The sequence below is a fragment of the Acinonyx jubatus genome, chromosome D1 (genome assembly GCF_027475565.1).
Source record: "Acinonyx jubatus isolate Ajub_Pintada_27869175 chromosome D1, VMU_Ajub_asm_v1.0, whole genome shotgun sequence".
Taxonomy (NCBI): Eukaryota; Metazoa; Chordata; class Mammalia; order Carnivora; family Felidae; genus Acinonyx; species Acinonyx jubatus.
In genome coordinates this window covers 62,454,027-62,478,493 of record NC_069390.1, presented here as the reverse complement: position 1 = coordinate 62,478,493, position 24,467 = coordinate 62,454,027, and the positions used below count along the sequence as shown (strand labels likewise).

Sequence of the window (24,467 nt, the reverse complement as noted above, 5' to 3'; positions counted from 1 at the left end):
TAATAAGATAATCCAGGAGAGAAGTGCCTAGCATAAAATAAATGTTAAGTAAGTTTCAAACGAATATGCACTTTAAAAGTTCTACCATTTTAGGCTTAAAAATTTAATTGTAAGATTGGAAATCATAAAACTCCTGGAAGAAAACAAAGACAGTAAGCTCTTTGAGATAGGTCTTTGCTATAGTTTTTTGGGTCTGTTCCTGAGGCAAGAACAACGAAAGCAAAAATAAACCAAAGGGACTGCTTCAAACTCAAATCTTTTGGACAGCAAAGGAAATCATCCACAAAACAGAAAGGCAGTCTCCTGAATGGAAGAAGATATTTGTAAATGATATGTATGATAAGGGGTTAGTTTCCAAAATGTATAAAGAACTTGCACAACTCAAAATAGGTAGGTAGGTAGGTAGGTAGGTAGGTAGGTATGTAGGTATGTAGGTAATGATAGATAGAGATAGAGATATATCTAAACAAACCAACAAACCAACAAACAGTCCAATTAAAGATGGGCAGAGGTGGGGCGCCTGTGTGGTTCAGTCGGTTGAGCGACAGATTTTGGCTCAGATCATGATCTCACTGTTCATGGATTCAAGCCCCATATTGGGCTCTGTGCTGACAGCTCAGAGCCTGGAGCCGACTTTGGATTCTGTGTCTCCCTCTCTGTCTGCCCCTCCCCTGCTCATGCTCTGTTTGTCTCTCTCTCTCTCTCTCTCAAAAATAAACATTAAAAAAATATAAAAAAAAATGGGCAGAGAACCTGAATAGACATTTCTCCAAAGACATAAAGAAGGCAAACAGAAACATGAAGAGATGCTCAATGTCACTCATCATCAAGGAAAAGCAAATCAAAAACGAAATATCACTTCACACCTGTAAGAATGGGTATTATAAAAATACAAGAAATTAGTGCTGGCAAGGATGTGGACAAAAGGGAACCCTCCTGCACTGTTGGTGAGAATGTAAATTGGTACAGCAATTATAGAAAACAATATGGAAGTTCCTCAATTAAAAGTATAACTACTCTATGATCCAGCAATTTTATTTCTGGAAATTTATCTGAAGAAAATGAAAATACTAATTAGAAAAGATAGGTGCACCCCTGTGTTCACTGAAGCATTATTTACAATAGCCAACATATGAAAGCAACCTAAATGTCCCATTGATAGGAAATGGATAAAGATACATATACACACGCACACATATATAATACACATATACACAATGAAATATTGCAATGGAATATTCCTTAGCCAAGAAAAGAATGAAATCTTGCCATTTGTAAAACATGGATAATAATAGAGGGCATTATGCTAAGTGCAGCAAGTCAGAGAAATCACTATTGACAGTGACAGATGAATATGAAGACCACAGTGATATGGAACATTCATATGAACTCAGTTTCTCAAATGAATCTAAGATAATGGTACCATCATCTTGTACAAAGTATGGTCTCTATCGTTTTAGAAAGAGGTGTATCATCTTTGAATATTAAGTAAATATTAGGGTATTCTCAGAGGGATATAAAATAAGCTTTCAGTGACCTGTTAAAGTTACTCTTTTAGTGGACTTCTGAGCATTATTCAATTTTTTATTAAGTGAATTAATTGAAAGAGACATTATACATGTAGGGGGGGAAAAAAAAGAAAAAAAGTACCTCATCAAGAATATAAGAGAGGAGCTATTGACAGTATCTCATTATAAAATGATAGAACTTTTCTTTTTTTAACTGAACTGTAGTTGACATATAATATTATATTATATTCAGGTATATAACATAATGATTCAAAATTTATATATATTATGAAGTTATCACCGTAATAAATCTAGCCACCATCTGTCACCAAACACACTGACTGTATTCCCTATGTTGTACATTATATCCCTGTGACTTACTTATTTTATAACTGGAAGTCTGTACCTTTTAATACCCATCACATATTTCACCCAGCACCCAACCCCTCTCTTCTGGCAACCACCAGATAGTTCTCTGTACCTAGAAATCTTCTTCTGTTTTGTTTGCTTTGTTCTTTATAGATTACACATATAAGTGAAAGCGTGTGGTATTTGTCTTTCTTTGACTTGCTGCCCTTAGCATAATGCCCTCTATTATTATCATCCATGTTTTACACGTGGCAAGACTTCATTCTTTTTCAGGAGTGTCCAAACTGGGCACTTGGCATGGATTATCTTGTTTAATTTCCATAAGAGTAACTTGGGGTTGATATTACTATTTTCACTTTTGAAATGAAATACTTAGGCACATTTGGAAACTAACTTTTTAAAAAGGATTCTTAGTTAAGAGGAGGGGGAGTGAACTTGTCTTTTCTAGGGCCCAGCTCTCAGGCTGATGGTCTCACCATGGCACAGCAACAAAGAAAGCTCTTGTTTTTAAAACAGAAGCTCAGCAACAGCCACATCCTCAAGTCATTTTCCTCTTTGGAAAAAAAAGACAATATCCTCAAAGGTGAAAAGTATCTTATCTCTGTTCTTTCAGGATCTGCCCCAGTTCTACCCAATAAGGTGACCCACATATGTAAAATTACATTTTCTAGTAGGTGCATTTTTAAAAAGTTAAAAGAAATAGGTAAAATTCACTATAATAAAATTCAACTCAATAAATATATACACAATATTATTACTTCAACATAAATATAAAATTATTACTGCAAATTCTTTTCATAGTATATTTTCAGAATCTGATGTGCATTTTATACTTGCAGCATATCTGATTAGCCACATTTCAGGTCCTCAGTAGCCATAGGGGCACTGGGACCTGCCTTACTGTGCAGCACAGATTGTATAGTTCTAGTTAGGACTAGTGATAAACTATCTCAAGCAGGGAAATCTTAGGCCTTATTCATTAAAATATCAACATGTGTACTGTCATTTCTTCTATATTGCTGACCTTCTTTTCAGCTCAGTGCTACATGAGGATCAATAACCTAGGTTTTAGAGTCAGGTTTCCATAAAACTCTGCTCTACCCCTTACTACGTATGAATCCTTGAACAAGTTATTTGATGTCTTAGCCTCAGTTTTCTCGTTTACAGAAACGGGGAGAATGATGCCTAGCGCTCAAGTTAGATATAAGTTAGATATGTCTCCTGGCTCCATAAGTAGATGCTCTAAATGTTAAAATTTAATCTCATTTTCTTCTGTGTGAACTTGAACAGAGATTGAGTGCATTATTCATTTTTTTTAATTGTACTCTTTTTTTTTTTAGGTTTATGTATTTTGAGAGACAGAGGGAGAAAGAGAGCACATGAGCAGGGGAGGGGCAGAGAGAGGGAGAGACAGAATCCTAAACAGGCCCCACATTTTCAGCACAGAGCCCTAGGTGAAGCTCAAACTCATGAACTGTGAGATCATGACCTGAGCTGAGATCAACAGTTGGATGCTTCACTGACTGAACCACCCAGGCACCCCGAATGCACTATTCTTGACACAGATATTCTGTATCGTTTACTGTTCTACATATGACACTCCTCCCTCCACCCTGGCTCCACCTCATTGCTGCACCCATAATCGTGAATATGGGTTAGTCAATCACTCACCCTCTGTGAGTAGGTAAAAATCGGTATGGGTTTCATACATGTTGTTGAATTTGTTGTTTCCTGATGTATTGGAGTTTCCTGCAGAATGACCTATGTGGGCTAGTTGGGATAATTTATAACCTTTTAGAAATCCCATTAACTCACTTACAGATGAATATTCTGTAGTACTGAGCTCTTTAAGTATTTAAATTCTTTAAGGCCCATCTATCAACTAGAACAAAAGGAAACTATCGTCCTTCTACCCACGCTGTTCCTTCTTCCCAGGTGAAACAAGTTATTACAAGTCCCCACATACTTTCTCTTGGTTTCTCCTGGTCCTAAGCTAATTGCATGAGTCACCTTGCTCAAATTCTAGAAAGTGTTGAAGGCCAATGTATGAGTCTCAAGATTTCTTCCCAACAATATGTAGAAAATTCCTACTGAAGAAGCAGGAGGTCTGTGTTCAAATCTCAGCATGCTATTTATAATGTTTCTCCCATTTCAACCTATCTGAGAAGGACCAGCTTCTTACTACTCTTTCCCAAAGCTGTTAAATCAGAATCAGGTGTTTATCCTCAAAGAGCTTATTATCCCCTTCTTAAAACCCAGTTTGGAGCACCTGGGTGGCTCAGTAAACCAACTGAGCATCTGACTCTTGATTTTGGCTCAGGTCGTGAAGTCGTGGTCCTGAGATGCAAGCCTGCATTTGGGCTCTGTGCAAGGCATGAAGCCTGTTTAAGATTCTCTCTCCCTCTCCTTCTGTCCCTCCCCTGCTCACACTCCCTCTCTCTCTTTTAAAAAAATGAAAATTAAAAACAACTAGTGAGAGATGGGGTGGAGAATTCCAAGAAGAACTATCTCAATAATTTCCCTTTCTGAAAAAGATATGCTAAAGAAATCATACAGTTATTCTCAATGTGTAGTTTTGACTAATGCAAAATTGCCATTCTATTAATTGTAGCTTTTAACTCAAAGTATAGCAATATTCGCATTCTAACTTTCATTTCCCAAAGAAAAACCCACATTTAGTGTAAGATTGTCTTATCCTCTCAATAATTTTTTAATAACAAATAAAATTTAAGAAACATTCATTAAAATGTTACTATTGCTTGAATTCTGTATTTTAATATCAAATTAGTAAAACATGGTATTTATACATTTTATAAACAGGATCACTAAAGTGTGTGTGTGTGTGTGTGTGTGTGTGCGCGCGCATGCATGCAGGCACATGTGCCTGAATACACGTATATGTATGTATGTAATTTATGTGCTAGTCTAGTATTAAAAGGTTTGGCAGAAAATGAGAGAAGTAGGAGTCTAAATAAGTCATACAAATATGACCATCCAAAATTCACCAAATATTTTATAATTCTTTTTAATTCTTACTCTTAGGTTGTGAACAAAATTGCTTTGCCATAATCTTGTCTTTTATATATGAGGAAGCTAAGGTCTTGAGCATTTATGTTGTTTTCTTGAGGATAAATTTTGGCCAAGAAAAGGATGTCACTTCACCCATACTACCACATCTGTTGAAAATTTATGATGCATTAATTAACAATTAACATGGCTAAACACCATTGTATAGATATTCACAAGACTTGCTTTGCTAAATAAAACCTTTTCCTTAGTTAGAGAGATAGTCTTATTTGTAAATATAAATGCATTTTTGAGGCTCTACACATTGGCTTCATCTCTTGGAGAGGTGATATTTGTTGTACTGGAGAGCATCATTTAATGTCAGCTTCTTAACTCTCTAATCAGGGCTCTACCACTTTTTGGCTTTATGACGTTGGAACATTCCCTTCATATCTCTTATCTTCACTGTCTGCCAGAAAAGTAATTTCTTTATTCCCTGACCTCTTCCTGACAGTATTATAAAGCACAAATAAATATGGTATTTGAATGTTTGCTGACAATATTGAGACCGTATACAAGCCATAGGGTATTCTTACCACTCCTTTGCTCACTGAGCTTGGTAACTCAGTGCTGGCCTGTGATGTAGACACAGCCTTGGGAATAGATTGTCCTGGGTTAGAATCATTACTTGGACCTTCACTGGATCTGAAACCTTGCGGGGCGGGGGGTGGGGGGAGGGAGGTGGTGGCATTTAACTTTCTGAACCTCATTTTCTTCTTCTGTGAAATGGCTACTTTGAACTCTCAGCGTTCTTCTGAATATGATGGCTGCTGAGAAATGCACCTCAATCCCCTGAGGTTGATTAACATGGTAACTGAAAGAAACCCACTCTGTAAGTTATCTTACGGCAAACTGCTATCACTTCTTTATCTTTCATTCTATTATTTTCCAGCAAAAGCAAAGCATATCCAGCCTTTAACTTACAAAAGAAACCAACCTGAAGAGATCTAAGCATATTTCTCACTTTATGAGGTAGCTAAAGTATCCTTTGAAAAGAAAGACCAATCCACTGCTAATCTCTGGCCTCTTAGTTGTCACCATGATATTATTCCTCTTCCCAAACCTTTTTTTGTTTACATTTAATAACATTTGAGAGAATCATTAAACCACTAATCTTTGTAGGACAAGAAAAAAAAAGAAAAAAAAATATATAGAGAGAGTTAAAAGGGATATAGTCAGATATTCAAGCTGTTGTTTTGTATCAACACCTTTGTTGGCTGCAACAGGTGCAGATGGAAAAATAGATTGCCTATCAGAATATCTGTAAGTGAAAGAACAAACCACCGTCACCACCACCATCACCAACAGCAAATAATTTCTGCATCATCTGCCAGAACAGTGTCATATCTCTCTCACTGAGTATTTGATTTAGACAGTTATCAGAATTAATTTGCATTACTCAAAGGGGATCAAAGGGCTGAGTTGCATTATTTACATGTCAGCTGTCCTCATTTACTATTTAAAATTATAAAGGATCCTATTCTTAGAGGGACATAAATGAGAACTGCTTTATGACCTGAAAAAAGTCACTACCATGTGCAGGTGTAACTCCACATCAGAGAACCTTTACCATTTCATTGAGCCCTTCTAGATACAAAGATGGCAACAGTTGTTTGACAATACATTAGCTAATGTCCAACATGAGAAGCATCTCTGTCATGGGAAAAGAAGTGATCATTTAGTCCTTCTCAAAGAGGGCACTGTTGACATTTTGGTGATGGGACAGTTATTCGTTTTGAAGGACATTCTAGCACATTGAAAGATGTTTAGCATCCCTGTCTTAAGTACTTTGGGACAATCAAAAATACCCCCACGTTTCTAAATGCTATCTAGGGAGTATTATAGTCTGTCTTTGAGAACTACTGAGGTAAAGCAGTAAGGCTCATCTGGACACTAAGAGCTCATCTTTGGAATCAGAAGGATCTTTATTTGACTCTTGGCCATGAACTTACTAGCTCCATAATCTTGGTTACTGAAGTTCCCTGAGTCTCAGTTTTATCTGTTACTTGAGGATAATAATGCCTTCTTAAGGGATCAATAATTTAATGCTGGTAAAGTCATTAACATGATGCCTGGAGGGGCACCTAGGTGGCTCTTGGTTTCTGCTCAGGTCATGATCTCAGGGTTCGCAAGTCTGAGCCCTGTGTCAAGCTCCACACTGACAGTGTGGAACCTCCTTGGGATCCCCTCTCTCTCCTTCTCTCTCTCTGCCCCTCCCCTGCTCATTTGCATTCTCTCTCTCTCTCTCAAAATTATATAAATAAAGACCAAACAAAACATGATGCTTGGCATATAAGAAATGCTTATTTAAAGAGTAGCTAATTTGACAAATGTGTTTTAGTAAAAATTCATATAGGCTCAGAGAAAAAAAGTAGCTATCACAGTCAATAGTGATTATTGTAGTTGTCATGGGAAAAATGGCACTGGTGATGCTTGTGGTACACATAGGAGTATCAGTAGGTAAGGTGTTTCAGATGTATATAGTACCTTACTGCCTGAGTTGGAATTTCCATGCCGCTGTGTTATTTAGGCCAATTCCCTGTACAGTCTATGCTTCATATGTAAAATGAAGACAAAAATAGTGCAAACTGTAATAGTTTCTTGTAAAAAATAAATAAGTATAAATACTACAAAGTGAATCAGGTTTAGAGATGCCTGTGAATTCAGTGGAGATAGGAGGGGATTGGATCATATGACTTTCTGCTTTCAAAATCTTAAGCCACGTTAGGTTCAATTGCTTTTGTGCTGCTGGCTCCACAGTAGTTAACTAGTTACTGTCTTACAAAGGTATGTCAGGGTGGCTCAACTGAAGGTACTGTTGTTTTCTCAGGTAATTAGATCTGGCTCAGACAGTCTTCACTTTCAAGACAGTTTAGTATTTAAGATGTATTCTAGATTCTAGCCAAGATAATTAGTTCTCAGAATACCAAACAGCCATGATTATAACAGGATCTTCTCTTGGATGTGGTACAATATGAAGGCTACAGGAGAGAGTTTGTGTGAAATCCTAAAGGGAAAAGAATGAAGCTGTTAATAGTTCAGCTTCAGCACATCCATGAATACGTATGTTTTCATCCTAACGGAAAATAAATTGTCAGAATGTTTGTAATGTTAACCACTTTGGGATTAATAAAGTACGTAAATCACTTTGATAAATAGTAGTTATTTGCTAACTTTGCCTCCTGATTATAAAAGGTTGTTTTGTTTTGATTTTCTATTTAATTTTCACACTTTATGTTCCTATATGAATTTTAAAAGACAACTGGGAATTGATTTTTCAAATTAGAGTGTAGGCTGCTATGTGGTGATTTCATACAGAATTTGCAACCCCTACTCATAAATATGTTGTTGATGATCACCATATTATCTTGCTTCTCAGAACCTATAATTATTAACAGATAGAGATATGACATCCTAAATGCAGGGGGATTCTTTTATGATAATATCAGCATTTTTCCACTCGGGAGTAATCTTTATGAAAGTAATGACACAGTATTTCAATATTTCAAAAGGATAATTTCATTCCTCTTTAGATTCCACTTATTTGTTTATTGAGTGACTACCTAATCTATGCTACATGATGCCTGACCTAGCCATGTTGAAGATATGAACATAAATGAAACTGTTTATACCCATAGAGTAGTTTAGAAGAATCATGTATTTGATAAATGTACTACACTGTGAAAAATGCAGTAAAGGAAACAGTTGGGGATACAGGATGAGTCAAGAAGGATAGAGATAATGATGCCTTACCATAAGTCTTACAATATCACTTATATAAATAACTCAGAATAATCAGGGAATTTCAAAGCTAGAAATTAATCATTCTAGCCCTATTTCGTACTACTTCCCGATATGCATGCCATGAGTGTTGTTTAGTAAGGACATGGGATAATGTAGACTTTCCAGTTTTATAGACAATGATCCAGTTCCTCCTGCCCCGTATGCTAGCTATATGACCTTGGGCAAGTTATTGTATGTTGCTTAGCTATAACTTCTTTATCTGTAAAATGGAAAAGGTAAAATACCCTTTAGGGTTGTTGTGAAGATTAAATACAGTGATTTATAGAAGAGGGAATGGCAAAATATTTAATAAATGTTAGCTGTAATTATCTTCTAGTCCACAGTTTTTCTACTTTCTATTTTATCACGAATCCACTGTTTTTCTACCTTAAAATTATTGTTCATTAGAGTTTGCTTATTTGAAATGCATGTACTTCTGTATTTCTACCTATTGAAATCCAAGGTCTTAAAATGTTACTTTCTCTTCAGTGCCTTTTCAGATTTCTTTCAAATGTGTGAATATAATACAATCACTTGTGAATATGTTCCATTTTTTCCTCCTCATAACTGTATCTATTGGAGGCCAAGGTATATCATATTACCAACATAGTGTCTCAATACCAATTAGCTACAAAACGGACCCTCAATACTAATTTCTTGGAATAAATTAAGCTACAGACAGGTAGTTAATAGTTACTGAGTTTTATTCAATCAAATGTTGTACATCCTGCATTTTCATGCATTGTACATTGAGACCCCCTAAATCATTTTTCTTTATCAACTTCAAACTTTATTAGTTTAGGAAGGGCACTTCAATCCATCTGACAATGGCTCCACCTATAAGCCAGAAGTTCGGTTCATATGCATCACCACCTTTGCTTGTAAAGTAATATCCATTTGTGGAAATATTTTAATATTTTATTCACTTTGCCTTTATTACTTTATACAAATGGATGAAACAGATAAAAATGAAATTGCTGAGAGTGGTGAGGAGAAGCATAGGTTTCATAAACTCAATATAATTAAGGCAAGATGGAGATCATTAGGCTTGCCTCAACTTTAGCCTCTATCAGGCATTCACTGGCCTTAAGCCCAATCAACTGTGTGTTCAATTATAAAGGAAAAGGATAAAACTAAAGTGCACAGTGCTAGAAATATGCATTAAACAACGTACCTAAAAGATGAGCTGCCATTAGAGATTCTGTAATTGGTTTTAACATATTGGGAATGGAACACCTATTAGAATCTGTGAATATTTTGTTCAGCTTGTGAACATTTACCATGATACGAAAGTTGGAGATTGTCTACTGTTTTATTCCTTTATATATATAAAAAAATTGAATAGTTGTAAACTTTAAGTTGCCAGTATTTAAAGGAATAAATAAATCTTTCATCCCCAAAGTTTACTTACCCCTGACATTATTATTCTGACACTGTCAGCTATGCTAATTTCATAAAGAAATTTTTAGATTTAGTGAAATTGTTCAATAAATCATTTCCCTTTCTTGTAAGTATATCTCAGGTATGAATAGAAAAATAAATCAAACCCAGAAACTTTTAATTTGATAGAGATTATAGTCATTAACTGAAATCTTGTTTTGAATTTTAAGTTATACGATTATCAATGAATTCATTATCTATGTATATCTGCAACGTTTTTTTTTTTTTTATTAGTATGTGTGTCCTAATAAAAAAATTCTAGACCGTCTTTGGAAGAGAAGTTGAATTTCTTTCACAAATTCTGCTACTCAAAAGCATACATTTTCTAAATTTGTAAGATGTAAAGTGGCTGTTTTATGGTAGAGTATTTTAATGTTAATGTGAAACACCTGGCAATCTTCTTAGAGTGCAGATTCTGCTTTAGCAGGTCTCAGGTGAAGCCTGAGATTCTGCATTTCCAACAAGTTCTCAGCTGCTGCTGCTTCCAGTCTGGACATATTTAATAGCAATTGGGTAGAGCACCAAATATGCAGTCAGAAAATTTTACTTCGAACATTACATCTACCATTTACTAGCTATAGAAATTAGGTTAAGTCACACCTGCTCACTTTTTCCATCTCTGTTGTTCTTACTTTATTTAGTTTAAGCCACCATCATTTCTCAGCTCTGGCATAGTCTCTTCATTGTTTTCTCAGCATCTGACCTTGCCCCTCTCCAGTCCACTCTCCAGACCACAGCTCAAGTAACAGTTCTTAAAAATACTAATCTTATCCTATGGCCAACTGCCTAAACCTCCCTTACCAGCTTTTAATGACTCTCCTCAAAGATAAAATTCCAAATTGTTACCATAATCCATTAAGTCCCAGTCTGCCTCTTTCATCTTATCTCGCTCTCTGTTCTCATTGTTCGTTAGGTTTCACCAAATGGGCTTTTCCTTTGTTGCCTAGGTGTGATCCCCAGGTAAGCAGAAACATATAACCTGGAAACTGGTTAGAGATGCCAATTCTAGATCCCACCCTTGAAACTTTCTCCCACTGGACAGGGCCTCTCCCATAAAGGCAGTGCCTATTGGGTTTTCTTTCTGATTCTCCAGCACTGCCTGGCACAGTGTAGGTTTCCAATAAAAAGTTTTGAATGAATGAGAGAATAAATCCTTATAACCTCTGTATTATTTCTTTATCTGTAAAATAGATAAAATATTGCTTCCCTCACAGGTTACTTCAGATTCATTAGCATATATGAATGTAGAAAGCAGAACGCCTACTTTAAAGATATTCAAATAGGGTTTTTTTAAAGATATTAGTTTTATAAAGCACTTTTATGTCATTTTCTCAAGTATACCTACATTATTTGCTTTTACAAAAACAGTTACTTTACGCACCTTTGTTCATTAAGTCACTCACTCACATATATAACATTGGATGTTTGCTAACACTATTGCTTCTACGTGGGATAGTATTTCCTCTATCTGGAGTTCTAGCTGGTGACATTTCTTAAAGCCTTTACTCAATGCATCTGACAGTTGTCTCCTTCTAGTTTCTGGTGTACCTTAAACTTTCCTCTTTCAAAGCACTTAAAACATTTAAAAATAGTAAGTGTTTTTTTAATTTCAGAAGTAGCATAAGTTTGTTATAGAAAATATTTTTAAAATGCTGATAAGTAAAAAGAAAACCTTAGTTCCTGCTGTAATCAAGAGCTTTCATGATAACATAACTTCTTAAGCTCTTCCATATTCTTTAATTTTTTTTGATGTTTATTTATTTTTTGAGAGAGAGAGACAGCAAGTGGGGGAGGAACAGAGAAAGAAGGAGACACAGAATCTAAAGCAGACTTCAGGCTCTGAGCTGTCAGAGCCTGATGCAGGGCTCGAACTCATGAACTGTGAGATGATGACCTGAGCCGAAGTTGGACACTTAACCGTTTGAACCACCCAAGCATCCCATTCCATATTCTTTAAATTGCAAAAGAAATTGCTATAGTTTAGGTAAACTTATTTGGCATTTCCAAATTATGTACATAAGATTTTTTAATCATATCAGTTAGTTGATATTGTGCCCTATTAACGTAAATTCTCCTAACATATTATAGGAGGGCGTGTTTAATCAAGTGCATTTTGCACGTATTCTTTCAAAGAAGTAATAAAACAGCACTAGTCATGTGGATGTAAAATTGTATTGCAATTAGGTAACATGGTAAGGACGGAGTTCCGTAAGAACATTTGATTTACAGTAGATTTCCTGTGTATTCTCTGAGCCACTTTCAGCTCTGCACCCAAGGGAACACCTAAATGTACAAAGCTACTTCCTCTTGCTATTGTAGAACCAATTAAATTAATTTGTTGGAAATAACATTGTCTATCGCTTGCACTGTGCTAGATTAGATTCTCTCTGACTTCCTGGGTTTCGCTCTACAATGTGTATAGCACTTTGAATTTTAGTGGCAAGAGCTGCAGTCTTCCTTTGCTTATATAAAAAAATTGATTTTAAGTACTCCCAAGAAAATAGAGCTTTCTCAGAAACCTGCATTTACTTTGGGAGACTGCTGCATATATTTTCTGACACTTGCCATCACTTAGGATAGCAAGAAATAGAAAGAATATAGAGATTCTTTTGCATTATGTGTATATCTCTAACTTTGGGGATTCTTTCCCATATCCATTAGGGAGAAGGAATTTCTATGGAGGACAAGATGCTACACGATAGGATAGGGAATTATAGTTGGATGAAATTATCTCATTGAATTTTTTATATTGTGTGTCCTAATGCCAAATTCATCTGTTCACTAAATGAACATTGATGAGCACAGCTCTAACACAGGTCATAGGGAGGATACACCGGATACCTGGAATATTTATACATATGTATGTATATCTTTATAGGAATGTAAATAGAGGTGCCTGGGTGGCTCAGTTGGGTAAGCGTCTGACTTTGGCTCAGGTCATGATCTTGTGGTTTGTGGGTTCAAGCCCTGTGTTCGGCTCTGGGCTGACAGCTCAGAGCCCGGAGCCTGCTTCAGGTTCTGTGTGTCTCTCTCTCTGTCCCTCCCCCATTCACACTCACTCTCTCTCTCTCTCTCTCTCTCTCTCTCAAAAATAAGCATTTAAAAAATTTTTTTAAAGAATGTAAATATATATTTATACACATTAATTATATATATATATTTAAAGGTATATAAATTATAAATAGACATAAATATTTAAGACAACAAATCATTTGCATGTAAAAGTGCAATTTCTGGATTCAGTCAGTGTGTGTGCATGGAGCAGGAGAGGAATATGTAAGAAGACCAGCTGGAGGTTGGGTTGAATGATTTCGAGACCAGCATATTTATTTTGAGGTAAAAGCCATAGTAGTGTGAGACTAGGAGGTAAGCAAAGATCAGATAGTTAAGGGACTTCTAAAATACAGAATTTTGACATTTGGCTATAGACAGTAGGGAGGCATCCTGTCATTCAGGATGCTGTCATTGAATAGTTACCCAAAACGAAGTAGCCCTTAGTATAGTTAAGTAGGGTCTCTTTAAACTAAATAGATTTTGCATGTTTGGGTTTCGGTTTCGTTTGATAGTTTTCTGTAATTGACAGAGGCAGTGTTTCCACATTCCTGGAGACTGTAACTTGCATTATTGTGGAAGGGCTGCGGGTATGGGAAACAAGAGGACTGACTTTGAACACTGATTTTGCTGTTAACCAGCGATGTAGTCTGAACCACAGCACTTTTCTCTTCGGTGTCACTGTCTGCAAATCAGGAAGGAAAGTGTTGTTGGAATAAATAACATTAAACCTCCTTGGATTGTTCACTTTCTTTGATCTCTTGTGACTGCCACTAACAACTCTTGCCTTTGTCTTTTAGACGATAATCCAGATTAACACTCATTCCAGGTAATATAAAACCCAACCTAAAGTTAAATAGGATTTTGAAGTTTGCTCTCACTTGGAAACAAAGTTCAAGAAGGAAAAATGTTATATGCTGCTACTACAAACTAATTGAATTTGGAATTTGGGCAGTTTTGAAGATTGCTGCCCTATTGTTGTTGTTAAAGCTGTTAGTACTATTTAAAACTGAACAAGTACGTTCCTGTTTGGCATTTGTAATAGTGTGTGGTACATAGTAAGAGCCCAATAGAAATGATCTTCCTGATAGTGTTGCTTATGAGAAACTAATAAGCTAAATTTAGTAGTATGTATTATGTAAAGTACACATAAATTTAGTGTACACATAAATTTAGTAAATTTAGTAGTACTAGTATGTAAAGTATACAACACAGCATGTCCTCAAAAAAATGCTAGTTTCTGACTCACCTTATAGGGAGGGCCCTTGTCAACCTGTAGCTATCTATGTTGCTATTCATCTGTGCTTTTTAGGTGCTTTCCTGTAGCACCTGATCCATTTTACAGTACAAGTGGCTGAGCTTCAGTAATGGGCAGATGACTCATTCTGAAGATTGGAGATTATGTTAAGCATCAGGGCAGTGAGGGTGGAAAATAAAAAGCTCCACAGAAGAAGAGAGAAATAGAAAACCATACTTGATAGCCTCAATATTTTTGACAGACTTCTCTCTGGTTCATGAGTGAGGAGGGCAGAATGATGGATATTAAGATACCAGAGGTGGAGGTGCTACTTTTACCATTTTACCACTCAATGCATAGCAAATTGAGCCAGTGCAAAAGTAGATTTTTATTATAATGGCCAGAACCCTTCCTAGACACAGATGAAACCTCAGCCCAAAGGAAGAAAGAAGCCCTCTTGGAAGAGAAAAAAAAAATCACTTTGAGAATAGAAACAATACAATTCAAAATTGGATGATAAAATTTTGCTTATATTTAACTAAAGTAGACTGTTATTTATAAGAATTTTGGAAAGGATATGACCTAAACTGTGCTTATTGACAGCTCTGCAAAACCTTGATAAATTAGATCTATACTATTGGCTTTGCTTTAAACCTAAGCTTGAATATGACTGCTGGATCTCCCGTTACTCAGTAACTGTACAATCTGAAGAAAACTGGTTGAAACTCCCAAACTTCATCTTTCTCATTTGTAAAATGAAGATACAAAACCCTAATTGCAGAGTCATGCTAAGGATTAAGTGAGATAACAGCAATGACCTTGCCTAACACAGTATCTGTTATTTAGTTGGTAATAAATCAATTTCAATTGCCCTAATGTCAGAACCTTTACACGTTAGACAATCCCATTTTATTATTTGGTCCTCAGTTTTTCTATGCCTAAAATGAGTTTTGGAGTGAGATTATTTATTAAATTTATTACAGCTCTAGCATTCTACTCTTTATGTCTTTCTATGGCTCTGTTCCCTACACATATTTACATGCTAAGAAAACTATCAATGTTCCTAAAAAAAAAAAAACAAAAAAACCTGGAATTTGGGAAATTTCAGGTATTCTACCAATGAACAGAAAGAGATCCTAGGGTCAGTAGGCAGCAAGAAGTAGCTTTTAACCTTACCTAATTTGCCATATCTATTATATGTATTGTATTTATGTCTGTAACCCAAGCCGCTCTCTACTTCAGGAGACTGAGTCTAATACTAAGAATGAAGAATTCAGGACATACCAGTTTGTTTTTTGTTTTCTTTTGTTTTTTACAGTAAAATCCTGGACTTTTTGCTTTTCCCCAGTTATTCCTATATGTTGGTATTATGGTGGTGGTAAATTACTTGCATATTTGCCTGTGTTGTCTTGTTTTAAGCTCCTTGTTCAATACCGGGACCTTGGCACTGGGAAAAGAAGCAGATTTCCAGTTTGACTTGTATAGCTCTTTCTTGGCCTCATGTTTTCTTATACCTTGTTCCCCAATTGGATCAGGTACCATTTCTTCCACAGTGGATCTAGATGTTTAACCCTATCTGACATGATATTAGTGGGTTGCATAGGTAGTCTCTGTAAAATACTCCCAAGCTAGAAAGCATGATGTTAATTTGATTCTACCAAGCAAGACACCCTGCTTCCTAACTGGGGTGGAAATTTCTTACAGTCGTGTTTACCTATATCACAGACTTCTCTGAAGGGTGATGCCTGAAAATTTTCTTATCCACTCCCATAACTAGATCATGAGTGCTTGGATGGCATACACTAAGACCCAGTGTCTTATTTCTACTGTGGTTGCCACAGGGGTTGCTTGGTCCTGGGAACTCTGGAAGGCCCTTGTGGTGAAATATACAGGCAAGTAAGACATGGGGTCTGCTTCAACCAGTTCACAGTTTAGCTATGGAGACAGGCAGGAAAACAAATACATTAAGATGTTTGAAAAATAAATACTATAATAAATGTAGGAGCAAAGTGCTAGTACCAAGTACAGGGTCCAGAGCATAGCAGTTGCTTATAATAAGTATGACAAGCCAAACTTAAATCCTGAGAAACACATTAAGTCATTTTCCCCAGGAAAGGGTAGGGTTACTACCTAAAAGAGGTGAAATTTGAGATGGACTTTGGAAAAACAGTTTGAGAAGTTTAGCTGTGTTGATGTTTGTGCTGTTTATACTACTTGAATAATTCTCTGGAGACCTGGTTAAGGCCACTGTGGCTCTAACCTCATTCTTCCTTTTTTGCTTTCAAGGAGACCTAAAGACAGCAGAGACAATGATAACATAACCAATTTGAAAGTAGAGGCAAAGGCCTCATTGCAGAGAACTTTGCATGCCAAGTGAAACATTGCAAAATGATAAATTTACTCTAAATCTAGCCTGTTGCTTTTTCTGTTAATCCCCAGCCTAAGTTTGAATTTGTGGTGAAGCATTCAGGCCATGCTCACCCCCCAGCTAAAGATATACAGTTTAAAAAGCAAATAATTGAGTATGAGATCCCCCATTATAAACCCATGGCCTCTAGAGTAGACAATCTTCATTACAGTATCAGGGAAACTGGGCCATGTCTCCATTCTGTCTCTTGAGAGTTACACATCCAGAATATAAAGGCAACATATTTGTCTTTGACCAGAACTCTGTGGGATCCCCTTTCTGTAAAACTAAAATGTCAAAAGAGACAAAATCATGCCACTCACTGATTCATATCTTGATACAGATCATGTAAGGATAATTTGTAGGAAATATAACCAAATCAATAGGAAAGATACCCAACTAAAAGAAAGATAACTCAAAACCAGCCTAATAAATAAAATCAAAGGTTAAACTATGGATGTTGACAGCCTGAAATGGAGAAAACAACATTGAATTTTAGAACAGAATCTTAGGTTAATAACTAATTTCTGCAACTATATTTATTGTGTGAAACTAGGCACATTCTGTAGCCTACCCTTGTCATAATATGTGGATATGTTGCCATTTGGCTTTTCTCCTTCACAGGTTTTATTTATTTTTTTAAAGAGAGTCCAATGACTTATATTAAAGCCCCTTATAAACTGTACAATGCTGTTTAAATGCATTCTTTAATTTTTGGCTATTTGTTTTGTATAACAAAATATGATTTGGTACATAAACATTTAATATACAAGCTCTTTTTTTATATCACCTTTGTTGTGGTCAGTGAGGGACTAGCGTGTTGAGCTAGATAGTGTTGTTATGCACAACTATGAGTTCTTTGAATCACATATGTTTTTGTTTTTTGGTTTTTTTACCTGCTGTGAGTTATAGTGCACTAGCATTTTCAGTATGGCCCTTTGTTTATGTTTCATAAGTAATATATATTCTGTCTTGGCATTGAGGAATTGCCATGACCCTAATAGTTTTGATTAAGTATCCTTGCCAAATCAACTACAAAAGAGCCCAAACTTATTTTCCCATTCCCTACTCAAGCAAAAGGAGAAAAAAAAAGTGACCCATTTTAGACTGGAATAATACTATATTCCCCCCAACTCACAGATGAATAGATCTGTAATGAAGTGCAATTTTCCTCAGAAAATAAACTCCAACGAATGGAAAATTGGGGTTATGGCGCATGCATTGTGAAGTAATAGTCACTTAAGTATTGAATACAGCCAAAGGACAATTTGAAAAGATGAAGGACATTCAAGCAAGAAACTAGAAATCTGGCAAAGGTGAAAGGGGGTCCACTGGAAGCTTTATTGAACAGCGATTGCGAGTGTAACAGTGAAATAATGATTCAGTTCTGAAGGATGGAAGGGGTTGAAAGGGCAAAGTACATCCTGGTTCATGTCTAGACAATAGTTATGTACAGGCCATGGTCCAACAGGTGACTTCGCAGGGGAATTGATTAAAATAGAAAAAATAAGTTTCAAACATTAACAACCTGGCACAGAAATTGAAAGATCAAAGCAAATTCAGGCTCCAGATGTACATATTTAGGGTTTTCAAATGCTCTGAAAACACTTTATTTTAAGATCATTTACCGATGCAACCAACATTTATTAAGTACACTACTTACCCTATCCCAGGCATAGGAACTTGCCAGGGTCAGCAGGGACAAAACTGGATGAGATGTTTTTGCTCATGCAGCTTCAGACTAATAACTTTCACCTGATTCCAAGGAAACACACCATACTTTGTTTCTGAAATTATTAGTGTAGGTTGAACCATAATAAAGTGTCATTTCTGTAGGTCAAAAACATTTAGTATTGGCAAGTTTAAAGGTTCAGCCTAATATTATCTTTTAACCTTTGTTTGAATGGTGGAAGCCTTTTAAGTAAATGTTCTTTGCCTTAAAAATATTTTTTCCCTCCTAATCAGCATTTTCTTCTTTGGTTTAATAAATGAAATCTCTTGGGGTGTTTGTATGGCTCAGTCGGTTGAGCATCTGACTCTTGATTTCGGCTCAGGTCATAATCCCTGGGTCATGAGATTGAGTCCTGTGTTGGGCTCCCTGCTGGTGCTGAACATGGAGCCTGCTTGGAATTCTCTCTCTCTCCCTTTGTCTCCCTCCCCTGTTCTCCCTCTCAAAAAAAAACAAAAAAACAAAAAAACAAAAAACAACAAAAAAAAACTTTCACCTTTATTATCCCTTCCAGACTCACTTGAAATCTCCAAATTAATTTATTTCATGTTACAGTGGAGTGGATGCCACTGTGGTCACCTTCATATACTAAAGGATCAATATGCTGTAGCACAGACTTCCCTCATTCTTATATAACTTTCTCTGTAAGGAAATCTTTTACTGACATTCTATAAATTATGTTCTGGAGTCATTTCATCTTCCCTGTGTCTGAAACCAAAACCTTCACTCTTTACCTTTGGGATATATCTCTTATTCATTATGTTGAATGAGTTGTGTTATCAATTAATGGGTCATATATTAGTATGACTGGCTTACATCCCTCTCCCGCATCCACTAACCACAACTGCCAAGTTATTTCTCTAACACAATCGTATGATACCAGACCCGCAGCATTAACAGCTGTATATTCTTGAGAAATGCGAACACCATGCTCCACCCCAAACCTACTAAATAAGGAACTTTAGGGTGGGCGGGTCCAGTCATCCTGTTTAGGAAGCCTTCCAGGTAATTCTCATGCAGCACTTAAATTTGAGGACAACTGATTTGAAGCAGTAGTTCTCAGTCTTGACCACATGTTGGAATCAGCTTGGAGAATATCAGTAAGTATTGATTCATGGGTCCTAACTAGAAATTTCGTTCTTATTGTGAGGCTGCAGGATGGTTTTGTTAAATAAGCTCTTCAGGTGTCACTAATGAATAGCTAAGGTTGAAAAGCTCTGGCTTATGAAAGTTAATAGTTTTCACATAGTTTCTGTGATTACTACCTGCGAAGCCAGGCATGAGGCTTCTTGGGAGGTGAGGTTCGGAGGTATAGAAATGGGTTAGGGATTTTAGATCAATTGATCAATTGATTGGTTTATCTTAACTGTTACTTATGCTGAATGGATGCTGGATGCCTGCTGGTAAGTATAGAATAGTACACCAGCATGTACAACTATGGAAACCCTCAAATAAAGTAATCAATAAGTCTATCTATCTATCTATCTATCTATCTATCTATCTATCTTAGGTTTATAGAAATAGGATCTAAATTACTTAGTTGGTGGAGGGATGAGTGGAGTTGTGGGGGAAGGAGTTATGGAAAATGCCATGCAAAGACTAGTTTAGCGAACTCAAATCTATATAGCATCTACCAATATGGGACTGACCTTCTCAGCTCTTCAAAGACTGTGCCATACGGCCCCCACACTACTCCTTTCCTGTATGAAGGCCTGAATTACTTTAACTCCTCTTTTCCCTTATTCTCCTGCCCTCTCCACATTTTTGACTCCCCTCTGACTTCCTCCTTCATTTGTATCTTGGAAATCCTCGGGTCTCCAGCATAGACCATGGGCATGGGACTCAATTATTTTCTTGATTCTGTATTTTATCTGCTTGGAAAGGAAGGGGAGAAACTTTGACTGTAAAGTTGGAAGACGTGGGGAGGACCACATCGTGGCCTTGACTCTGGATCAGTCAGGTAGGATTGAACAGGTGAGCTAGATCAGGTGAGAACTGAAATCCACTCTAGATCTGAGAACCAAAGGCTATAAAAGGTGGGAGGGGTAAAACTGGGCTGGCAGGATACAGGGTGTGTGTGAGGAATTCCTTTCTCTGTAAAGAAATATCTTGGGTTGACAAGATAGGGGAGGGTTTTTCTTAGTGAAAAGGCACCTTTAGGTCAGGGAGACCCTGAGGGCGACTCACTTGGTCTTCTTTCTGAACGCTGTATTCTTCCCCAGATAATAGTACAAACATCAACCAGCTACAAATTAAGTGTAATTATTTCTATTCCCCTTGTAAACAAAAGCATTAGAGATTATTTTACTAGAGAATGTGTTTCTCTTTAAAATAATCTATTTTGCCACCATATTTATGATGTTTTGTCTGCCAGTTTGCCCTTGTCTAAAGTCTAAATTGTTATCTTTTTCCTTTAAATGCATTGGAAGGTCTTTGGATCACATAGGGTTAGAGTCTGGGGGAAGCCTTCTCTAGGAAGAGAAGTCAGTTTCTGTGGGACATGAGAGAAGAGAGGCACTAGCTTAGAAATGGTTCTGGCTCTGGAAATGTGACACTTTTAATGTGGAGTCACCCTGTAACCATCAGTAAGTCTAAAGGCTGAATTCTGAACATTCCTTAGTTCAATCTTGGAATGAAGTTAATGGCTTGGGCTGGGATGGGGGATGAGGGGGTGGGAGAAGGTGGGGAGAGCACAGAAGAATAAATGAATATGCCTGAATGTAATTTTGGGCCATTTTATAGCATCTAGTAAATTAACCCTTCCAGTGATGTAGAATGGAAGAATCCAGATCTTTCCCCAGTGTGAGCCATTTGCTTTTCTCCCAAGGCTTGGTATGGTTAACATGGATAAAATAACCTTATCTCTTTGCTTTCTTAAGTCCTTCACTTTAATGTCATGAAAAGCCTTTGCTCAGGGAACCCATTCAGTCTGGATTGGGTTGGCAGAAAAGAAGAGAAGAGAGTCTAAATGTTCGTCCTTTTTTTTTCCCCCTTTCAAAAGCACAAGAGTCCCAGCTTGCAAAAATTAAGCAGCCAAGAATATTTGATGCCTCATTTTGAAATGTCAGATCTTACATAAACCTTTCCCAAAGTAACTGTAGGTTTTTGCCCTAGACACATTCATAGAATTTTTATTACTGAAAAATGACACTCTTTCTTTTCAGTGAAGCTACATCCTGTAACTACTACCTAATTCCTCATAATCTGCCATCTTTACCCTGGGGATGCCGAATTCTAAAGAATGGAATGGTATCAAGGGTCAGGGTAAATGTTTATAGGAAACTTCAAAAAGACTATTGCCAAATAGCGTTAAGCTTTGGCAGTTGTGATTCATCATTTTCTTGGGGAGAACATTTTAAGCATAGCTGTCTTAAGTCTTAAGTAGGACTAGTTAGTATCAAATCAGGAGAATTTTCAAAAGTAGGCTAGCTTGGCTTTACAGACACTGGTAGATGGAACAGATGAAATGCTTTGGCACTGATGAGAATGTTGAGCTTTCAATTTTCTCTGTGCTGTGTTGCTTTTATTGTCCTCATTAAACACATTATTAGTAGACAGCTTTTATATTTATATTTGCCAAGGAGTACAAATTGGCATTTACACACGCAAGAGACTTGACAGGCACTTATTAGGGAGTCTTCATATCTATCACTGTTAACATTTATGTATGGTTCTCCAAGTCTCTATGTTTTAAGCAAGTATTCTTCAAATTTGTTTGGATACACTGACAGTAATAGCTAATAATAATGGCAGTGAGGTGCCAGGCCTTTTTTATGTATTATTTCTAATCCTTCTAACAATCCTGGAATTCAGATGTTATAATCTCCATTATCAGATGAGGAAGCTGAATTTGAGAATTACCTTGGCCTATGTCAAAGACATGCCAGGTGGAAAAAGAAGTGAGGATTCAAACCTGCATTTGTGTAGTGACAAATCCCTACTTTTGTATTGGCATCTTAATTTTCTCAAGCATCAGTGAGATCATTATTCAGGGAGAAGTTAAACTTCATTGAGGCCCAGTCACATTTTGTCACTTGCCAAGCCTATGGATGTGAGACTGTGAAGCTAACACTCACATGACTCCACTTTAATGGAGCCATGTCTGTTTTGCCCTTCAGTACATTCCCTGTATACAGCACTATGCCTGGAGCCCAAAACTATGCAGTAAACCCTTTTTTTTTTGAATGAGTGAAAAAATAAAGGAATAAATTGGCTTCCACCATCAAGAAGGTGTCGGATTCAGCCTGGGCTGGATTCCCAATTCTGCTTCGTAGATTCTTAGCTGAATAAACTTGGAAAAGACACTCAATTCTACTAAGTCTCCGTTGTTTCATCTACATTAAAAGGAATGGTTTAGAAGATCAATTGAAAGATGAATGTAAAAACATTTAGTAAATATAGTGTAAATATTAATTGCTATAGCTGCGATGTAATTTGCAAAGCCCTGGAAAATGATTTCTTATCTAGATTGAAGATTAAATCCTTCCATCTGCTTTTTGGTGCCTAAGTTCTGGCAATAATTTTCACATATTTTTGACTTTTTTATCTTGTTCCACTTTAAGTAATATATTTTATGTCAAAACCAGCTCATATATATATATATATATGTATATATATCTGTAAATATATATATATTTGCATATGTATGTATATATGAAATTACAATTAAAATTAAAACAAAATTGCCATGAAACAATATTTAAATCCATTTTATGCATGCCAATGTTCTGTGTTCTCTTCTGCTTTATTTTATTCAAATAGAATATTGTTTATAACCCACTAAGTTGATTTTAGGATCCACTTATTTGAAACCTGCTTTTTGAAAAATACTGTCTTAGGGGAAAGTTCCACTCTGATTTTAAACTCATGCTGTAAGACTTTTTGTTTTTTATAGTAAGACTCTGACTCAACAGATGGTGTCATTTTTGAAGGGAAGGCAGGAGTGTGTGTGTGTGTGTGTGTGTGTGTGTGCGCACAAATGTGCTTGTGTGCTTGTATGTGCTTGTGGTTGGGGTGACAATGATGTAGAAGCAGAGCTAATTAGAGATGGACTCTCTATCTCTATCTCTATCTCTATCTCTATCTCTATCTCTATCTCTATCTATCTCTCTCTCTATCTCTGTCTCTATCTCTATCATGTATCTTAGTATGTTCAGACTGCTATAACAAGATAATATAGACTGGGTCTTTTAAAAGCAAACATTTACTTCTCACAGTTCTGGAGGATGGGTAGTCCAAGATCATGGCACCAGCAGATTTGGTGTCTGGAAAGTGTCCACTTCCTGGTTCACAGTCCATCTCTTTGCTGTATCTTCACATAATGGAAGGGATGAGAGAACTCTTGAGGGTCCCCTTTACAAAAATACTATCTCATTCATGAGGGTTCCACCCTTATGTCCTTATCATCTCCTAAAGGCCCCACTTCCTAATTCCATGACATTGTGGGTTAAGATCTCAACTTATGAATTTGGGGAAAATATACATATTTAGCCCATAACTCTGTCCATCTTTCCATCTATCCTTCAATGTGTCTTCTTTCATTTGTCTAAATCTATCCACCTACCTAACTACTGCTTACTCTATAACTGGGTCTATAAATAAATGAGTATAATGCTCATGTGTTTCTTTAGGATCCATCTTAGAACCATTCCCATGAGTTTCCTACAGTCAGTGCCCATACAGACTTCTGAGGAGATGAAAAGCATATCTGCTAACATGTAAATGTTGACAGGAACAGATAATAAGTGAATAATGACAATCCATAAGATTTTTTTTTGTTTTGAGAGAGAGAGACAAAGCACATGCACATGCACAAGAGAGTTAGTGGAGGAGAGGCAGAGGGAGAGAGAGGAATCTTAAGCAAGATCCACAGAGCAG

At 36.5% G+C, this 24,467-nt stretch overlaps 1 protein-coding gene across 1 annotated transcript in view; it reads left to right on the top strand.

The window, feature by feature from the left end:
- TENM4 (teneurin transmembrane protein 4) overlaps positions 1–24,467 on the top strand; it is a 2,866,770-nt gene that overhangs the window by 795,447 nt on the left and 2,046,856 nt on the right. The window lies entirely within an intron of this gene.